Raw genomic sequence first — 22387 nt, forward strand, 5'->3', positions numbered from 1 at the left:
AGGCCACACAAAGTAACTGTAATGATGCTAGACTACAGATTATAAGGGAACAAATATATTGGAACATAGAACCAGAAGAGAGTAAATGTTTGTTTGTGGGAGTGACATCAAATGAAGAGGTAGACATAGAGGTCAGAATACGGGAAAAGGTCGCAAATATTGAGGGGTTAAACGAAGAAGAGGTATACGAGCTGGAGGAAGTATTGTTGCAACATCAAAAAGCTTTCTCAAAGAAACCTGGGTGCATGAAAGGTTACGAATATGGTTTCCAGGTAAAGCCACATAATCCATTCAGATTTAAGCCTTATTCCATTCCACTTGCAAATAGGGAAGCAGTAGATAAAGAAATGAAGAAAATGTTACACTGGAGGATTATTGAGCGTTCTCAAAGTAATTATTGTATCCCTCTCGTCATTGTCCCAAAGAAAGATAGATCGGTGCGCATAACATTAGCTGCCAGAGCACTAAATAAAGTTATTTTACCACAGATGGATAGGCCTGAGGTACTAGAGGAGCTTGTACAGAAGTTTTATGGCGTCAAGCATTGACCTGACCGCCAGCTTTTGGCAGGTTCCGCTAGCAGAAAATTGTAGAAAATACACTGCATTTGTTTATGGAGGAAGAAGCTACCAATTTACAGTGTTACCTTTTGGTCTAAAAATATATACTTCTGCTTTTACATGTATGTTAGACAAGGTTCTGGGTGAGCAGTTTTTGGACAAAATTACAGTATACGTTGACGACATTTTGATTGCTGCAAAAGGTTGGAAGGAACACAATGACATTTTAAAACAGGTTCTATCGAAATTTGAGAGGAAGAATATAAGTGCTAATCTGGAGAGGTCAGAATTCGGAAAGAGAGAGATCAAATTTTTAGGGCATGTAATATCTGCTGAAGGCATCAAACCAGACCCAGAAAAGATAGAAGCCATCAGAAATTTCCCCAGACCTAAGAACAAGAAGCAAATGAAAGATTTTTTCCGTCTCACCGGATTCTATCGCAAATTTGCGAAAAATCAAGCACATAATGCGAAGGCTTTACTAGAATTGACGAAGAAAAATGCCACATGGATTTGGACAAAAGAGCTAGAATTTCAAACAATCAAAGATGAGTTATGTAACGCTATTGTTTTGTACCCCCTTGATTTAAATGTACCTTTTTGTATTTTCACTGGCAGCTCAGAATACGGGCTTGGGGCTCATCTTTGTAAATTTGTAGAAAATGGGGATACTGTAGAAAGAAAGTCTGTTAGATTTGCTAGTCTTGTACTCAACAAATGGGAGAGAAGATATTCTGTATCGGAAAAAGAGGTGCTAGCAGCAGTATGGGCGTTTAAGAAATTCAGATAGTACGTCATGGGAAGGAAAGTTAAAGAGTTCACAGACCATAAGGCACTGTCATTTCAGATGGTTTGTAGGCTAAGTCATAATCGGCTAACACGATGGGCTTTAGCGCTGAAAGAGTATGATTTTTCAATAGAATACCTACCAGTGGAAAATAATATGGTAGCAGATGCATGATCCAGATCGCCACTGGGCATAAATAAAACAGATTTTAATGATTCAGGGCAGAAAGAGGTTTCCATACTGTACTTAACAAAGGTAAAGCATGAAGCAAAAATAAAGGATATACTGAAAAATTTGAGAAGGGAACAGAATAGAGATGACACAATAAAAATGATCAAAGCAGAGTGGAGTAGGAAAACTAGTGACAAAGTGAGGAAATACTATATCATACACAAGGAATATTATACAGTAGGGCTGATCCTCAGAAACAACAGTGGAAAATCTATTGGCCAGAGCATGAGATTGAGAGGCTTGTTTGGTTTATAATATGGAGTATGAAGAGTAAAATGCTAGCTATGAACAGTTCAGTCAGCCCCTACGAAATGAAGTCACATAATCCTTAACATACGAATATTGACGCTATAGTGTTATGAAATGATTACAGATTTGTACCCATGAATACAGTTCCACTGACTGTGTAAGTAGTAGCAAGATTTATGATAAGAGAAAGGTATGGTAACTCATACTGTTGAGTGATGCAACGTTTCTGGTAGCCGAAATTTTCTTTAAGAGATTTATTCTGAAATGTTCTCTCAATATCTGTGAATCGCAACTGTGTGCCTATTAATGATTAAGAAACTGTTGAAGTAACAACTAAAATGAGACTGTATTAACAAAATGTAGATATAACATTAAAGAATATGAGAGGTGTAGCAGTCAAATAAGTCTGCGTAACGAAACAGTTATACGGCGCAGCGCCGTCTGCTAGATTTAACGCGCACGACACCCGCTGTCGTCTGTATGAATGAATCGGTGAGTACGTCACATGTTGTGAATGGACACTGACCTTACATTGCTACGGGCAACGCTCTAGCCATATGTTAGCAGTCACTGTTTACAAACAGTGGCATTGCATGTGTTGTTGTTGTTGTGGTCTTCAGTCCTGAGACTGGTTTGATGCAGCTCTCCATGCTACTCTATCTTGTGCAAGCTTCTTCATCTCCCAGTACCTACTGCAACCTACATCATTCATGTAAACAAACAATAATGTTTACTTTTTGAGTCTATTTAGGTACATATTCATTGTATGGTATAATCAAAAGTTTATTTCAGGGTTTATTTATGTCCTATTAGAAATCTAATGTAAGACATTTTGTATTGTTACATGAATTGCACAGGTCCTGTACGCTGGAGTTGGAGACTGAGAATGGACAGTCACTTGTCAAACCAAGCACCAATTGAGACTGAACTACGCAATGTAAGACCACGGCATGGACAATGGAATCACAAGTTGCTGTTGTGGATCGCATGTGTTTGTTCCTGTAATGGTGAGAGTGAAGTCCTATTTCAAAGTGTACGTCAAATAGCGAATTTGCAGTTCTTTCTTTTCATTCTTTGTATTTCTAAAGTGGACGTCAGTTTGACGAAGTTTTAGTAAAGTGTCCTTTAAAAGACGGCAATGAGCCGTTGTGCAATTAATCTAACAGTGAAATTTTCTTTGTCTCTCTTAAAGGACGGCAATGAGCCGATAATAGGTGATTATTTTTTGAGGTGCTATGTGTTTAGGTAACTTCATAACTTTCTTTGGCGAATTTGAAAGACAGCTATGAGCTGATTTTTATTCTGTTTTTTGTGATTTCCTTTGAAAAAAAAATGGTTCAAATGGCTCTGAGCACTATGGGACTCAACTGCTGTGGTCATCAGTCCCCTAGAACTTAGAACAACTTAAACTGAACTAACCTAAGGACATCACACACATCCATGCCCGAGGCAGGATTCGAACCTGCGACCGTAGCAGTCGCACGGTTCCGGACTGCGCGCCTAGAACCGCGAGACCACCGCGGCCGGCTTTCCTTTGAAAATTCTCTTATTTCTCATATGTTTTGTGTAATCATATAATTATATGCTGTTTGTAAAACGTTGACTTCTTGTTCAAATTATTGTGTGATCAGTAGATGTAACTTCATGTTGATAATGTTTGTGGTGTAGGGTGTTACTGTTTGGAATTTATTGCAGTCATAATATAATTTTCTTATTCTCAGATTTTGGAAGAGTTTACTAATAATGATAGGCAAAACATGTAAAAGCCATCTCCATGTTTACGTGTTGATATCAAAATAGGGATAGTGTGATAACTTGGCTCTTGAGAGATTACCTATTAGTTTACAGTTCTATCAAAATTCGGTTCAATTTATTTAAATATTTCCAAAATTGTGTGTTGTCTTTGAGAACATCCCCAGAAGGAAGGGGATGTGTAATATTTCTGGCTTAGTTAGCCATCATATTAGGCTCCAAGAAGCTGTTCCCAGAGCAGTGGAGATGCAAGAAGTATATAGATGACGAAATATGGTGTGAGGTGCCTATGACAGATGTTAGATTCAGTATCAATCCCGTGTGAAAGGCCGCTTGCATAATGCTACTGCTCTGTGATTGGCTGCTGTGTTCAGAGCAAGGGCGCCAAAACGTTAAAGTATAGTTATTATTATTAGTTAAACTACTCATTGGAATGACTTCACTTTTTAATATAAATATCTCTCAACAGCTGACTATCAATCTGTCATTTTAGAATTGTTAAAAACAATTTAAATCAAAAACAAAAGGCTGACGAAATTGCGGACGAACCACTTCGGAAACGTTCGTGTCACGCCTTTTCTGGTGTGGCGAGTAAAATGTTTCGGGTTGTTCGTCTCTCTTGATTAGTCAGTCGAGAAGAACAGACATGTTGCATAATGTAGGATGTGTTTCCAATTTTTATTTAAGTTCCTGTTCGTCAGTCTGGATTAGGCAGTCGAGACGTACAGTCATGTTGTCTGTGGCAGGATGTGTTTGCCAGCATTCAGTATTAAAAGTTTCACTCCGGTAGTCATGAGGCACAGACACGTGCCACAAATAGTGTAAAGATACATTTTCGTAAACATTGTGTTTGATCATGTACTTTGCTGTATCAGAAGGTATTGTATTAAGATCAAGTAGTCTTCTCGTGTGGCTATATTAAAATACGCGAGTGGCATCCCAAAGAAGTGATACATTATTTCAGAACAGATCCTCGCTAAAAATTAATTTCAGCCTCAAGATACAGATCCTACGACCTGCGTGCTGTTTCCTGCGCTGGGGACATCAACTTGAAGACAACAGGTTAGGGAACTATAACAGAGCCTTCGTATTCCACACACTGCAGTGGAAACAACTAGGCGCCTCACGTGTACTGCATGCACAGAACAAATGTGCGCAGTGACATGTTATCTGCAGTAATGCAGAGGAGGTAAACGAGGATGATCGTTATTAACACCAACAATCAATTCATTCTTCCTTTCTTGCCGTAGACAGCAAGACACAAAGCTTTACGCCTCCCTTGGGCCCGTCAGCACTGACATTGGACTGTTTATGGCAGGAAACATGTTGTCTGGCCGAACGAGTCTCGTTTCAAATTGTATCCAGCGGATTGACGTGTACGGGTATAAGGACAGTCTCATGAATTCATGGGCCTTGCATGTCAGCAGGGGACTGTACAAGTTGGTAAAGGCTTTTTAATGGTGTGGGGTGTGTGCAGTTGGTGTAACATGGGGCTCCTGATACGTCCAGATACGACTCAGTCGGGTGACACATACGTAAGCATCCTGTCTGATCGCCTGCATCCATTCATGTCCATTGTGCATTCCAACGGATTTGGGCAATTCTAGCACGACAACGCGTTACCTCACAAGTCCAGAATTGCTCCAGAGTTTAAACACTTCCGCTGGTCACCAAACTCCCCAGACATGAACATTATTGAGCATATCTGGGATGCCTTACAACGTGCCGTTCAGAAGAGGTCTCCACCCTCTCGTACTCTTACGGATTTATGGACGACCCTGCAGGACGCATGGTGTTAATTCTCTCCGACACAACTTCAGAAAGTAGTCGAGTCCACGCCACATCGTGCTGCAGCACTTCTGTATGTTCGCGGGGACCCTACACGATATAAGGTAGGTGTACCAGTTTCTTTGGCTCTTCAGTGTATTAGCACTCACAGTGGTGACGTACAGCTCAGAGTAAAACAACAGAGTGAAATCTGCAACTGTAGGCTTACATATTGAATTTCAATCATCACAGAGCTTCCCTCCAGGCACAGAAGCTTTTGTGCCGTATGATCGTCTTATAAACAATCACCCACTCACAGGAATCATTCAATCTGTAGTAAAAAAATAGGGGCATTGCGCTACAATGAACGTATTTCACAATGATGTCTCAGATTTGAAATATCGTTGTGGATAAACAGGGGTTTTACCACGAGTGTGGACAATTTGTGTTTAACGATGTTGCATTCATTGCATTCTCCAACGCTGGACAAGTATTAATGAAGTGTTCTTCAGTTGTTACACTGCGCGAACTGTTTAGTACAGTACACTGTTTGAAGACTCGTCGAACCGCTGCATGGCTGACTCACTATCATCATGGAAAACGCTGGAATGATGAGGGAGCGTGCTATGAAAATATGGTGACAACACTCCGAAACAATGATCATAGAGACAGCGTTGTTTACGTCAAAGGCAATGAAAACGTGCTGTGGCTGCATGATATCTTCAGTAGGTCAGCAATAACTGAATCTTGAAGAGTATGAAATTTCTTCTTCTCTCATATGTCCGACTGCTGAAGATGGTAGGAGCGACTAGACAGAAGACAGGCTCCAGGTACATCCTATCACCAACTGGCGGGAATGACACAAGCCGAAATGGCTTTCTTACATCGTCAAACTTCGAAGTTCTTCGTACACCTTCATTAATTTAACAAAATTCAGTTGTACACTGAATTAATGTTTTTTGCACAGCGATATGATGGGATTTAAGCCCTGATGACCTTTGGGCTCCTCCAAATATTTTCTACGTTAAAAGTGCTCTTTAACAACTCAGATTTAATAAAGAAAATTCTGAGTTTCACGCCAAAACACTTGTAATCACCCCATGTATTGACAGTCAAGCATGATTTGCTCTCTAGGTGCACCTAATCCTACCGCACCATATAGTCCATACGTCACCACTACCTTCGTAGGAACCAGCTTAGTCCTCGCTGCCATCGTATTCTACAGCGCTCTTAGGACTAGCATCTACAATTGATGCTTACTTCCTCCTATGCTGTACGCTATGCATGAGATATTCATTCCCATGTTACTCTGTAACAGCCCCTAGCTGTCCATCACAACACGTTTAACAAGCACTTTAATGACTCGACGGTTGTTCTCTTATAGCACACGCCACTACGATATTATCTTTCTTTTAAACTTGTTTCACTTCGTTATTCAATCTGCCTGTGCTGGGTGCTGTAGACCCGTTATGCTTTGTCGTTGGTGACCATTATTATGGAGTTCCCAACTACATCTTTTTCCTTACTGAGTGGGGTTCTGGTTTGTGCTTTCGTCTCCGAACTATCAGTTTAATAAGCCACAGCTGCAAAATACTAACACGAATTCTTTACAGACGAATGGAAAAACTAGTAGAAGCCGACCTCGGGGAAGATCAGTTTGGATTTCGTAGAAATACTGGAACACGTGAGGCAATACTGACCTTACGACTTATCTTAGAAGAAAGATTAAGGAAAGGCAAACCTACGATTCTAGCATTTGTAGACTTAGAGAAAACTTTTGACAATGTTGACTGGAATACCCTCTTTCAAATTCTAAAGGTGGCAGGGGTAAAATACAGGGAGCGAAAGGCTATTTACAATTTGTACAGAAACCAGATGGCAGTTATAAGAGTCGAGGGACATGAAAGGGAAGCAGTTGTTGGGAAGGGGGTGACACAGGGTTGTAGCCTCTCCCCGATGTTATTCAATCTGTATATTGAGCAAGGAGTAAAGGAAACAAAAGAAAAATTCGGAGTAGGTATTAAAATCCATGGAGAAGAAATAAAAACTTTGAGGTTCGCCGATGACATTGTAATTCCGTCAGAGACAGCAAAGGACTTGGAAGAACAGTTGAATGGAATGGATAGTGTCTTGAAAGGAGGATATAAGATGAACATTAACAAAACCAAACGAGGATAATGGAATGTAGTCGAATTATGTCGGGTGATGCTGAGGGAATTAGATTAGGAAATGAGACACTTAAAGTAGTAAAGGAGTTTTGCTATTTGGGGACAAAAATAACTGATGATGGTCGAAGTAGAGAGGATATAAAATGTAGACTGGCAATGGCAAGGAAAGCGTTTCTGAAGAAGAGAAATTTGTTAACATCGAGTATAGATTTAAGTGTCAGGAAGTCATTTCTGAAAGTATTTGTATGGAGTGTAGCCATGTATGGAAGTGAAACATGGACGATAAATAGTTTGGACAAGGAGAGAATAGAAGCTTTCGAAATGTGGTGCTACAGAAGAATGCTGAAGATTAGATGGGTAGATCACATAACTAATGAGGAAGTATTGAATAGGATTGGGGAGAAGAGAAGTTTGTGGCACAACTTGACCAGAAGAAGGGATCGGTTGGTAGGACATGTTCTGAGGCATTAAGGGATCACCAACTTAGTATTGGAGGGCAGCGTGGAGGGTAAAAATCGTAGAGGGAGACCAAGAGATGAATGCACTAAGCAGATTCAGAAGGATGTAGGTTGCAGTAGGTACTGGGAGATGAAGAAGCTTGCACAGGATAGAGTAGCATGGAGAGCTGCATCAAACCAGTCTCAGGACTGAAGACCACAACAACAACAACAACTCCTGTCATCTTGTTACCATAGCTCCAAATTTCCCATGATTCGAGGCATCATCAATTTCATTATAGTTGCTTGTAACAGATAAATATATTTTAGGCAGCACGTGCTAATAAGCTTTTACATTTTCCATATTGTGTGTATATTATTTATTATTTCTTTTCTCCGCCCAAATGGCGCACGAATGTTTTTCAACTTCCCAAATAATTAACTGATGAATTTCCTTCCTTTTGACGTTGAACCGTATTCTTCTGGTAAACTATTTCATAATAAAGCAGAACCCATTGTAAAACAATCTATCATACGTAGAATATATGTTTACAAACACTATTTAGCATTACTACTATCTATATTTTTTATTTACAAACACTTCGCACTGTGATGTATCTCGGTCTACGTCACCTTAGCACAGGCTGTTCCAGCTCGTCGGCTCCGTTGTGAGCCGCGGAGCGCTCCCTGCTCCAGGGAACTATGTCGCTCGCTGTGACCATTCAAGTGGGCCGGTACATGGCACGGCTGGCTGAGGCAGGCGGCGAGGCAAGCGATTTGATGTGCAAGCTGCGTCTTACAAGATCGACAAACTCATACTCTTTGCTGCTAAGACGTGGTGACATGCTACACCAGGAAATACGATGTTCAGAAAATAAATAAGAAACAACTGTTTTACAAGAAATTGCATACTAAATTTATTGGGCCTCTGTAGCTTGACATTTTCTTTTCATTACAAGATCGGAAATATCAGGTGTCAAAGCGTTCGCAGCGTTAATGTGGAGGATTGCCTTCAGTGTTGCATCCTGAAGAAACGATCGTTCCTTACTTTTTACTCTTTTCATTGCTGAGAAAAGCTGCTCACAACAATACGTAGATCCAAACATGCACATGATCTGAGCGGCATTGTTGTGAAGCTTGGGAAAAGTTTTTTGCTGTAATGAACGATACCATCGTGACAAATCCAACGTATTGTAGTACCTCTCTTTCAACAAAATTGGATTTTGCAAATCAGTAATCTCCAATTGAAGTGACGATGACAAGTCGTCAGGGGAAACTGAAAAAGGAGTGCTGAACACCTTAAGTTCCATTTCCAAACTAGTAATGTCTCGGAATCGTGTTCCAGACGACGTAATGAGCTGCTTTAACTTTGCTTGGTAATTGCCGAAAGTAGTACCTTCAGGTAGTTCTAAAGAAGCAAGACGATTGAAGAACATTAAATGTCCATTATTCATCTGCCTCTCAAATAAAGCCGGCCGGAGTGGCCGTGCGGTTCTGGGCGCTACAGTCTGGAACCGAGCGACCGCTACGGTCGCAGTTCCGAATCCTGCCTCGGGCATGGATGTGTGTGATGTCCTTACGTTAGTTAGGTTTAATGAGTTCTAAGTTCTACGCGACTGATGACCTCAGAAGTTAGGTCGCATAGTGCTCAGTGCCATTTGAACCATTTTCTCAAATAAACGTAACTTTTCCATGAACGCTTTGATCTGGTCGTGCATGTCAACGATTAGCTGCCCTTTGCCGTGCAATGACAGATTTAAATTATTCAGATGCATAGCTATGTCAGCTAGGAACGCCAGGTCTGATATCCGTTTTATATCTTTCAGACAACGCATTTCTTCCCCTTTCATTTCGAGAAAAAGGGATATTTCCTCACGAATGGCAAAGAAAACATCAAGAACTTTTCCCCGACTCAGCCAACGGACTGTACTGTGGTAAGGTATATCCCCACACTCCGCTTCCATATCTTTCAGGAATCCTTTGAATTGGCGATGATTCATACCGTGACGCCGCACAAAATTCACGCACTTCGCGACATCTTTCATTACGCCACCTAGCTCTACTGTTTCAGCACACAGTGCTTCTTGGTGAATAAAACAATGATGAGTCAAAATGTCTTTCCCGAATTCGTCCCTGAGTTTATTTTTCAAACGAGAAGCAAAACCTTGGTGATGCCCGATCATTTGTGGTGCACCGTCTGTCGCTACAGAATGGAGCTTATCCCACGGAAAATTCATATTGTCCACTGATTCATAAACAGCTTCAAAAATGTCACGTCCTGTTGCGGTGTAATCGGGTGGTACCACATCCAAGAGTTCTTCAGTTACTTGCAGCTCCATGTCGACACCACACACGAAGACTGCAACATGAGCACAGTCCGATACGTCTGTGCTTTCGTAAAGCGCTAGCGAAAATGCAACAAAGCTCTCCACCTTTTTCCTGAGCTGTGTCTCTAAATCCGCTGCCATGTCCAGTATTCGGCGAGACATTGTTTGCTTCGACAGGCAAACCCCTTCAACTGTTTGTACCTTCCTGGGAAACAAACATTCTGCAACTGCTACCACGCACGATTTTACGAGTGGTCCCACCGAAAACGTCTTGCCACTCGTCGCAATGATGTGAGCGACCCTGTGCCGGCCGCGGTGGCCGTGCGGTTCTGGGCGCTACAGTCCGGAACCTCGGGACTGCTACGGTCGCAGGTTCGAATCCTGCCTCGGGCATGGATGTGTGTGATGTCTTTAGGTTAGTTAGGTTTAAGTAGTTCTAAGTTCTAGGGGACTGATGACCTAAGATGTTAAGTCCCATAGTGCTCAGAGCCATTTGAACCATTTTTGAGTGACCCTGTAGCTTGCTCGAGTTGCAGATTTAGTAGTGTTTTCTCCGCTCTCATTCACCTGAAAATTATAAACGCATTACAGAACACGAACTATGTTGCATTTTTTGATACCCTACGTATTACGAAACCGTTTTTAAATTTACGTCTCCTGGTATGTCGTTCTTAAGCCTGGCTACCAGTTCTCTGCGTGCAACGCCTTCTACTTGATCGTGGTGCGCTGCTTGAAGACGTGTATAATGTCGTTGTATATTGTACCTCTTCGCAGAATTAAATACTTTATGACATACAAGACACTGCGGACGACCATCCCTCACAATGAAAACAGAGGTACCTCCAACAGAGGTACAGGGCTCCCGCGGCTAGTCATAGCTGTCATTGAACACGGATTATTGCGTCAGTTGCGGCTGCATGCGGCCAGGGGGCAGTGAGTTCTCTTTCCCCCTCCACGCGGGCTCCGAGCTGCCGCAGTGAGCGCTCCGGAGCGCTCCGGCTCCCCGGAGCTCGGTTGGAACAGCCTGCCTTAGCATACCTTTGCATATCTTCCTTGATATGTGGTCGCCACCTTCCCAGCTGCCATTAGTACCGGACTGCCCACCTCACCGTTTTAATTTTTACATTTAACTTCACTTAATTCTTGGTTCTTTAACAATCCTCTAGTTATTCACAAAAGAGGTGTTTCCTTTGGTACGTGGTACTCATGGCAGTCTTTCCTTAGTTACAGAGATGTTCTTTTAACATCATACACGTTACATATGCTTTTTACTGACTGGGGTTCAGGATGCGACTCTAGTACTGGATTTTGATTAGGTATCCTTGTTATAACGTAATGTTCTGCAAAGTTCTCGTCATACAGCTTCACCTTCTTGGTAATACTGAATGATTTGTCATCGTTTCTCATTAAACATATACTGTTATAAAACACTTTATGCTATACCACAAGTCAATGTTTTGATCCTCCTATTACAGCTTCGTAAATTACTTCTCTCATGTCAGGAAGATTGTATACTTTCCCGATACCCTTCATTACTTTTCAATTGCTTGAAAACACTTTCTGCTACTTCAAAATGAAATTCCTTAACCCACTTTATACAACTGCATTAATTCTCTTTACTTTAACTTTTATTCCATTGTTTCACAGACTTGTTTCAATAAAGTTCTGAATATTCGTTTCACCTTCTGAGTTCATTTCATCTTTAGCGGATTCGTATTGAAAACATTCATTCGTCGTCATTATGCAGTATCGATATAGCGCTTCTTTGCAAGGACTATTAGTATTTTCCTCCATATCATTTACATTAACTGTCATACTGAGCTTCTCAAAAGTCATTGTACCAGCAGACACTTTCCTATAGTAAAACTGATACATCGATCTAATACCATCATGCCAATAATTCTCGCTATATTTTCTTTATTGCTCATTTCTAATAATACTTGTTTCTTTGTTCTAACGGTATCTACGATCTCAAATCTCTGCACTGATAAAAATGGTATATTCTGTTTACTTAGCATTTGCCCTTGTGAGCCTCCTTTAACAGTGGTACCTAATTTGCTACTGATTCCACTGGCCACTTCATTTTCAGTACTACCAACTTCAACCCTCACTCTGAACCAATAATTCTCTTTACTCTAATTCCTTATTCCTTTCCCTTTAGTCTTACTTCTTATGTCATGATCATTACATCGTGTATTACAACGAAACACTGAACTCCAATCGAGGTCCTCTCTATCGAAATCGTTACACTGTCTCTTACAATGCAAATGTAAATAATCAGCGTTTTCTTTGCCACAGTTAATTTTTTGTTTACTGCCATTAAAACTTGAAACTCTTTTTCTCCAATCTATTCCATTCCTGAACAAAACGTCGCCGCATCTTTCAGTCTTGTTTGTGGGAACGTTGTCTACTGTGCCATGGTTTCGTTCCCAACTTTATTTGACTTTCTTTTAACGCCCTTTCATCTGTTATCTTTAGTTTCGTTCTTCTGGCAAAGCAATCACATTCAAAACATTGCCATTTTTCTTTATATGCTACCTGATATGGTTCACTTTTCTTTTCGGTAGCAAATTTGCAGAAAGTACCTACTTTTACAAAGTGCTCTTCTTTGTCAGCCTTTCCGCTATGACTTCTTACTTTAGCCCTCATTTTCAATTTAAAATTTAATCTTTTCTTTATATTTTCAGCTGAAAGATTGTTGTTTTTGTTATCAAAATCACTGGCGTTACGCAGAATACCAGCTACTTTCTAAGCCACCTCCTTTGCACCACGAACACGAAATTTCTTAAGAGGATCTGCTTTAATAGACGGTGTGGTTTGGATGGGTTCATCTGTGACTAAGATAATATTTACGCCCGAATTTACATCAGAATTTGTTGTATTATTTACAGGTAGTACTGGTTGAACCTGTTGAAATGGAACTAACTCATTATTTACATCTGAGACTATCCGGTGATACTCTTCAGTCTCATCCCTGACAGTAGCACGTCGAGTATTGACAGTTTTAGCCGGCCGCTGTGACCGAGCGGTTCTAGGCGCTTCAGTCCGGAACCGCGCTGCTGCTACGGTCGCAGGTTCGAATCCTACCTCGGGCATGGATGTGTGTGATGTCCTTAGGTTAGTTAGATTTAAGTAGGTCTAAGTCTAGGGGACTGATGACCTCAGATGTTAAGTCCCATAGTCCTTAGAGAAATTTGAACTATTTGAACCGTTAACATTTTCATTCATTCTTTTACTAGGTTCCACCTGAACGGTTTGACTCGTATTTACTCTACCTCCCGGCGTACTCCTCATAGCCTTTTAAAGATTTGTCGTAGTCTCTTTGTTAGTTTCCTCAATCATTTTTCTTATGTCGCCAGGCTTTTGCTTAGTTTCCCTAGAACAAATAGCAGCCTCATTAATTTCTCTCATTTCAACTAATTCATCCTTAAATATTTGGTTGGTTTCCCTAGAAGACTTTTTAGTTTCTTCTAATTTATTCATCGTAGTTAGTAACACTACCTGCATACTGAAGTTGGCATTTTTATTGTTGTTAGTTCCATTTCCCGTAATTACATCGTCACAGTTGACTGCTTGAGTATTTTCTTCAGCTACATTGTCTGCAATGCCTATAGTCCCTTGAGCCATTTCCTGCTCCCCAGTTGCCTTTAAAATCACTCATCTTACTTCCCTGACCTCCCTTACACTTTTTCAGTGGATGTAAGTTACCAATGTCTTCTGCTGAGTGTCTGTCGCTTCTTCAGCCGTGTTACGCTCTGCGTTTTCTGCTAAGTTACTCATTCGGCTTTTTGGATTGTCCTACCGCTCCTAAGCAGCATACCCTTAGACACATATATTTCCAAAATTATTATTTACATCTTCCTATATCTGATGCGAATTTCGCCTTATTTAAGATACGTTTCAGTGCTCTCCGAACAACATAGCTATTCATTTGTCTCGATGCTGCACCAGTACATCCGTAATCCAGATCTCCACCTGTGCTCTTCCAGGCCACCCTGTCTCTCACGTGGTAACCGACTGATTCCGGCGCGCTCCGTGCGGGCAGCGATGCCCCTTCTGGGTACGTCTGCTGCCATTGTCTTCTTTCTTCTTTCTCGCCATGTCTTCTTGGTGACGGTTTGTTACATTTCACCTGCGTAATGTTCGTAATCCTTCGACGCGTTTTAACTTTTCCACGACCCGAACTTATTACGTTTTGCGACACACTTTTCGCAGTTCGTGACTTGCACAATTTTAACGCAATGTTGTTACCTGCAAGACCCATTTGGTTTTTCTACGCAAGGTTATCCCCAACGTAGGGATTCTATATGCAAAATCAGCCTTGGGGATCCAGTATCTTCAACACGGGTTTTCAAAAAGTATCCCGGCTCACAAGGGATGACGTACAAAATCACGTCATTGTACTAAATCTAATCCGTTGAGTCTCAACGGGTGCCCACTGCTTTACCTTCCTCGCCAATCCTGGCACTTAACGTCTCACGTCAGAAGTGTGATTGCTCACCGTTAGGCCCGTGTTCTCGACGTAACTGAAGTTCAACATGCCTTACCCCAGGGCTTCCCAACCTTTTCAGCTGGATGACCCCCATCTTCAGTCGAAAATCCATGGTGAACCCCTAGTCAGTCAAGAGCACAGTAACTTTAAATTACAGAGCGAAACCCATGGGAACTGAAAGCTTCTTAATGCAAGTTCCACGTTCCCAATGACTGCCCCACCCCCCACCCCCACCCCGAAGTATCAATAGTCTAGGTTTAGAGATGAATGAAAACAACTTGAAGGTCAAAAATCGACTTATGAAACAGGTAGTGCACTGACAAAGCAAGTTTAACATTTAATGATGCCTGGGGCCGCATACGTGCCAGCGAGCACTGTGATTGGTCGACAAAGCTCGCTCCACGAATGGAGGTTTCAGTGCATCTACCGCCGTGAGCCGGCGCACAAATGACCCTCGTATTGTTGCGAAACAGTCGATCAGAGAAGCCGTATTCTCCGGCACCAAACTGTGTATGCGTTCTCACTTAGGAACCGCAAAGGCTGCTTGGGAATACGACCTGAGGTAAAAGTACACATATTTTTCTCACGATAAAAAAATAGTGATGAATTTGCTTTTCACATTTTTATTCATTAATTTTACTCATTATTTTACACGATTTGGTGAAGGGTGGCCACGGACCCTCTAGAAAGAGCCGGCGGATCCCTAAGGGGTCCGCGGACCACACGTTGGGAAGCCCTGCCTTACCCAATTAAACTGGCAGTAGTACTTCGCGCTTGACGCGTCAGATGCGATGCGCAATAACAAGAGCACGCATTCGTGGTTCGCTACGCAGCCTTCCGCCGTTTCGGCGTTCTCTCCTAAAGCCGTCGGCATACGGACCGTGCATCCTAACGTTGAGCGTTGAGCGTGCCAGTTTCTGACGTCATAGCGTGGAATAGCACGTTCGGGAGTCTTTCCGAACGTACAGAGCAATATCTGGCATGTCAGATATTCTGAGCGTGCGTCTGAGCGTTGACCAATGAGATGGCACAACGCCACCTATGTCACACGCACGCCGCCTCCCATCAGTACAGAGTTGTGAGGCGCCATATTGGCATTCATTTCAAGCCTGTATGTATATATGCCGTTTCTGAGTACCAGCAAATTGAGAATCATTGGAAAACCCGTTATTAGTTGTGTGATTCGTTCCAATAAAATACTGAGAAACATCATATTCATCGCAAAAGAATTATTGTAACGAGCGTATTATGAGAGAAGGCTATTTGAAGGCAGAGACACACTCAAGATCCACCCAAAACGCATTGTTCTTCGTACAATTTGTTATAATTAAATTTCAGTTAACAGCCGGCATGGTAGCTCATCGTGTCTGGTCAGAGGGTTAGCTGCCCTCTGTAAACAATGGAAACTGAGTTAATCGATCAACAACGAACTTAACCGGATGTCTTACGACGTCCGCCCCGAGCAGATACAACAAACGAAAGCGATTAAAATTAGATTAAAAAAAAGGTATAGCGTCTCTGTCCACTTAAGAGTCTTTGTTGGGACGGTGGTTCGCGTCTTAACACTCCCAATTTTTTTTCCTAACATTCGCGTTTTTATTTAGTTCTGATACTCTATTATTAGTTTAATATAAGTATATGCTATAATATTTGATGTTATGTAAATATAAGTTCACCTTTTTTTGAGGGGTGACTTTGTTCGATTGGCTTAATTACAGGGCAGCTAGCGCTACTTGTATAAAGATATTTTGCTCCTTTTTCTTTTACGCTTCGTAATTCACATGTTGCAAAGATTCTGCTACTGGGTAGGAACAGTGATCAAGTAAGACTGACCCTGAGGTTTTACTAAAATGTGGGAATGATGAAACAATGTTTACTTATGCGGAGAAGTATTCCAAATTTGTACCGCACTGTTTGTAATGGAACTTTTATAAGCCTGTGTCCTTATTGATTGGACATGGTACTTTCCTTTTCGTGGACGATGGAGGAACTGTGCGTTTTAATAGAGCTAACGTGGTAATCTCACGCGCGTCCGTTGAGTAACAGTGTGATTTACGAACTAGAAACATCCCTCAAACTGCCGCTGGAGTGCGTTGCGATCGCGTATACCACGTTGGGTCCCACGTACCGTATGCACAAGTCGCATCGTTCCTGAGCGTTCAGCAGCACCTTGAACTTGGCACGCTCAACGTTAACGTTCGACAGCACGGTCCGTGTGCCGACGGCTTAACAGCTGCCGCAGCGAACGCCAGGTCGCTTGCGTGGCCAGGCGTCTCGCCGCGCCACACAGCCAGCCGCCGCCGCTGCCGTTCCCAGGCAGTCCGGTGTTACGCCACGCCTCAGGCAATCGTCTTCCACGTCACTCCGATGTAGCGCTGTGGCATGTTCCGGCCGCGAGCCCCAATCCAGGAAACGTGCATGTTCTGGCCGACTGGCTGAGTCACGTCGCACAGCCGTCGACGCCACCGACATCATTTTCGCCGTTGTTTCCTGCCGCTGTCGCCCAACGGCATGCAGTTGTCGATGACTCACCACCGCCGCAACTACAACTCCTGTAAGTTGATTGCTCAATTTGTCCTCACCGCCGCCTCCTTGCTGCCAGCTACGTCGTCATCTTGTCAAGTGTAGGCCTTTTTTTTTTTTTCGTGCTCCAATTGTAAAGTTTTCGTCGAGCACTAGGTGTACTAATATTGTAGCCATGCCTCAAACCCGTAGTACCGCCACTGGCGAAACGAACTCCCCACCTACGGAAAAACCAGATCCGGTAGCTCCCCTTCACGTAGAAATCGATAACTTAATGTTGATAAAGATAGAATTGACAGAAGAAAGTCAAAAATTGTCTCAGACCCAGTCTCCCAATCTAAGTAGCACAGTACCCCAGCGATCTATTGTAACCTTGGCTAACAGTTTCCCTGCAGTCAATTTCATTCCAACATTTACGGGAAACCTAATGAACAAATAAATTCCTTTCTACAAACTGTCCGAGATTTAGGCCGCGCATGCGCATGGCCAAACGATTTACTATTAAATGTACTCCGCCTTAAATTGTCAGGTGACTCCCGTACATATATCGAATCAGTTCACACCCTTATGGCCGAGCGGTTCTAGGCGCTACAGTCTGGAACCGTGCGACCGCTACGGTTGTAGGTTTGAATCCTGCATCGGGCATGGATGTGTGTGATGTCCGTGGGTTAGTTAGGTTTAAGTAGTTCTAAGTTCTAGGGGACTGATGACCTCAGTAGTTAAGTCCCATAGTGCTCAGAGCCATTTTCACACCCTTAGGGACAGCACCTCTTTTGCCACGTTAGAGGCTGGGTTGAAAGAGAGATATTCGGACAGGCGTGACACCCGCTATTACAGGGACAAGTTGTCCACCCTCCGCCAGAAGGAGGGGGAGGATGGAGAGAGATTTGCTGACCGAATCCGTGCTGTGGCTTGCCGCACTTCACGCTGGGTTCGGATTCCGTCCATAACGAGGTGTTAATTGAGCAGGCAGAAGCCCGTTCGATTGACGTATTTATACGTGGAATCGACCCGTATGTTGGAGGAGAGGTAAAAATAGCATCACCCGCCTCGTTGCATGATGGCACATGACTTGCGATGATGCGAGAGGAGGTAGGGCGTTTAATTGCCAGTTCAGTGCGTCCGAATGAACAACCACGTCCAATTTTTAACAGGAGCAGGTATGCCAACTCTGCCAAAAGGCAGGCCATTCTGTCGTGCAGTGCCGCACACCCTATTGTTCTCAATATGGTACCATAGGGCATATGAGTAGAAGCTGCCCGCAGAACCCTGGAAACGAACCTGCGACCGTAGCGGTCTCGCGGTTCCAGACTGAAGCGCCTAGAACCACTCGGCCACACCGGCCGGCGCGGGCAAGTCACGCTGCCTAACAGTGCCCCCTGTAAAATTCACGCAACCAGTCCACCATGGTGTCGTAAATGAGGCGGCGAGTATCCTGCTCAATGGCAAAGTTAGAGGAAAAAATGTAATAGTACTTATCGACACGGGAGCACAACCCAGCCTATTATTCTAGGACGTGGGGATAGACAAGTGTTAAAACCACCCCGTCACCATATTAACAGTCTCAGCGGTGAAAGAATCATACCGGCTGGGTATTGCCAAGTTAAATTGAAAATCGGAGCCAGCCGCTACCCTTTTGACATGCATGTAATTCGAAAACAAAAGCGAGATTTTGACGTCATCCTGGGGAGTGATTTCCTCCACCACTGTCAGAGTGTAGTAGATTACAGAACGTAAACTGTTTGTCTCAGTGAGGAAACCCACCGGTCGGCCGGAGTGGCCGAGCGGTTCTAGGCGCTACAGTCTGGAATCGCGCGACCGCTGCGGTCGCAGGTTCGAATCCTACCTCGGGCATGGATGTGTGTGATGTCCTTAGGTTAGTTAGGTTTAAGTAGTTCTAAGTTCTAGGGTACTGATGACCTCAGAAGTTAAGTCCCATAGTGCTCAGAGCCATTTGCACCATTTGAAACCCACCGTTTCGGCGGCCCCCACGTCGTTCCGCAGCAAGGTACTTGTGAAACGCGGCCGCTTCTACAGGTTCCTTCCACGCAAACGTGGACGTTATGTACAACTACCTCTGTTAGAATCAGCGGTGGCACGGGACGCATTCTCTGGCTTGGGGTCAAATCACGCGAACTGCCGAGAATAGCCATATTGGTGTACCTCTCCATCAAAATGATGTCCTTGACAGATTACAGGTACAGTCGTGGACAAAACGAGCGAGACCCCTCGCCTTTTCGTTATGCTGATCCGCACGGCTTTAAAGTCTGCTACACAGCATAACAGGCAAGGCGACGAAGTGCTACCAACATACTATGCGCAGGCGTGAAATTGACAAACTATCTGAACTTTTTTAGACTGTATTCCATAATTTGTAAGACTATATTAATGCTGATTAGTGTGTTAAATACAACACGTAAATATAAGACAGAACTGAAAGAACAAACGCTAATTGGTATGAACTGGACAAATAAAAATGAATTTCAACTTATCGAGATGACTTAACTGTTTCAGTAAGACAAAGAACCCCAGATCGTTACGAAGTAGCAAAATATTATCCGCATTCGGCCGCGAAACGGTCTGTGTCAACGTTCAGACCAGTCATACTGGATTACCGTTGCTGACCTACCATGAAAGTGTGCAAATTTAGCAATGCGTGAAGATTCATAACGAAATTCAGTTAAAAATCATTCAGTGCCACGCTTAAGTCAATTCCATTATTGACAGAAGCGGAAAAAGGAGGCAGTATCATGTATGAAATTCTACAAGAGTGTCATATTGACATCCACAGAGCGCCAGTACAGAATAAAGGTAGCGATAAATCGTATTGGGTGCGCGAGAATTTCTTAAAATTGCTTTACTGATATTCTACCTGCCTCCATAGAGATTAGAACCGAAAACAAACCAGACCTTCCTTTCACCATGCTAGCAGACAACCTAGGCAAACAGCCCTCTATTATTACCCCAGACATGAACAAGCCGGCAATTTCGCAATAAAAATCTGCAGTTTCTGTTGCATAGAGCTTTCTGGACTCAAAAACATGAATTTTCTTCCTTTATGTCACCACTTATGCGACAATCATTCGGGATGATTATCGAAATAACAAATTACTGTTATTAGAGAGTAAATTTTGTTGGATAATTCTGCACCACCCCAGGAAATAAACGGCTACATAGCTGCCAAACGTATTCTGCATTGTTTCGAATTCTCCACTAGACTCGCCACAGCCAGAAAACGTTCATTAGCAGAAGTGTTTCTTAAGCTAGCTAGCAATGAGAATATTCGTACTTCTAAAACGCGGTGGCATTAATACTGGGATGTGAATTACCACGTGTATAGGCAAATACATTCTATTTGCATTCCTGTAAACGTGATTTGGATCGAAAACGTAGCTACGACTAATATGCTTATGTATCGACAGCAACTAGAACATTTCGAATAAAGAGTAGCGGGTGTTATTTATGCGGCCCTCATCTTCAGTGTTTTCGTTGTTAGGATTTCGTCACCTAAAGCGGTAAAAACGGAACCCTACTAGTCTCACTTTCTTGACCGTCTATCGGTCTACCCAACCCTTAAAACCCGTTTACCTCCAGAACGGGTGGACATAATAAGCGGAAATGTATCGCACTTCTTGCTGTAACCGGTCCCATGCTGGTGTAAAAAAGTGAGCTTCTATGTCAACGCAATCAAAAGATACGACGGTTTATGTAAAGAAAATTTACGCGAAAGGTCAAAAAATGGCTTCAAGAACTATGCGACCTAACTGCTTAGGTCATCAGCCCCTAGACCTAGAACTACTTAAACCTAGCTAGCCTAAGGGCATCACAGACATCTATGCCCGAGGTAGAATTCCAACCTGCGACTGAAGCAGCCGTGCGGTTCGTCACTGAAGCGCCTGGAACCGCTCGGCCACCGCAACGCGGCGAAACCCTACTCACCTCATGTATAATGATAATATATACTGTCTAGTGAGGATAAACTGTATTCTCCAGCAACTCAGATCGTTTGATCACGGAACTTTTACGAAGCTACATTCAAACTTTGTCGAAGTCGTCTGCAATATCCATTACAAACACCCTAGGAACTTCGTATGCGATATCCACTTCTGAATACGCTGGCAGATAATGCAGTACTATAACAAGTAGGTGGGAACTTATTGTTATTGGTCCATGCATGACACTTTATTTCAATATCACTTTAACGCGCCTAGGTGTTCGTATATGGCTGAAATTAATGAACAAAAAGTAAATAAACAGTAAACAACTTCGATGTTCAGATCAAGTGAAAGTCACATGTCGTAATTACAACATAATTTCGTTGTTACATCTACATGACTACATCAACAGGATTTCTTTGCAATCCGGACTTACGTGCCTGGCAGAAGGTTCGGATTATTTCTCTACCGTCCCACTCATTAACAGTGTGCGGGAAAAGGGACTACTTAAATCTTTTCTTGCGAGCCTTGAATTACATTATTACTATGGTTTCTTCTTGTGTAAGTACCCTAGGAAATAATGTTTTGGCATTCAGAACATATGGTGGTGATTTAAATTTCGTGAAAAGATCTCGTGGCAACGAAAAACGCATATGTTTTCATGAATGTTACCCCAACTCGATTATCAAATCTGGGATCCTCTCTCCCCTATTTCGTGACATTACAAAGCGTGCTACCGTTCCTTGGACGTTTTTGCGTGCACAGTCAATCACGTCTGTCAAGGATATTATAGCAGTGGACGGACAAACGTAGTGTAGGCAGTGTTTTCAGTTGGCCTGTTGCGTATTCTTAGTGTGCGGCCAATAAAACGCAGTCATTCGTTTGCCTTCCCCACAAAAGTATGTTTTCGATCTTTCCAGTTTAAGTTTTACTGGGTACTGAGATGAACTGACAGTGCTTCGACTTGTGTTTTGTCATGTAACCGAAAGTTAATTATTGTTATTGGACGCAGCTTTCGTGTTTAATGTATTCCTCAGTCAACAACAGTAGACTCCTCGTACACCACACATAACTGTTTCAAAGTATTAAATTGTTACTGATCTTACCATGTTGCAGTGGTCATCTTAACTTGCCGTTTTGAAAAAAAGGAAAAATTTTA

Source organism: Schistocerca nitens, chromosome 3, assembly GCF_023898315.1.
Source record: "Schistocerca nitens isolate TAMUIC-IGC-003100 chromosome 3, iqSchNite1.1, whole genome shotgun sequence".
Taxonomy (NCBI): Eukaryota; Metazoa; Arthropoda; class Insecta; order Orthoptera; family Acrididae; genus Schistocerca; species Schistocerca nitens.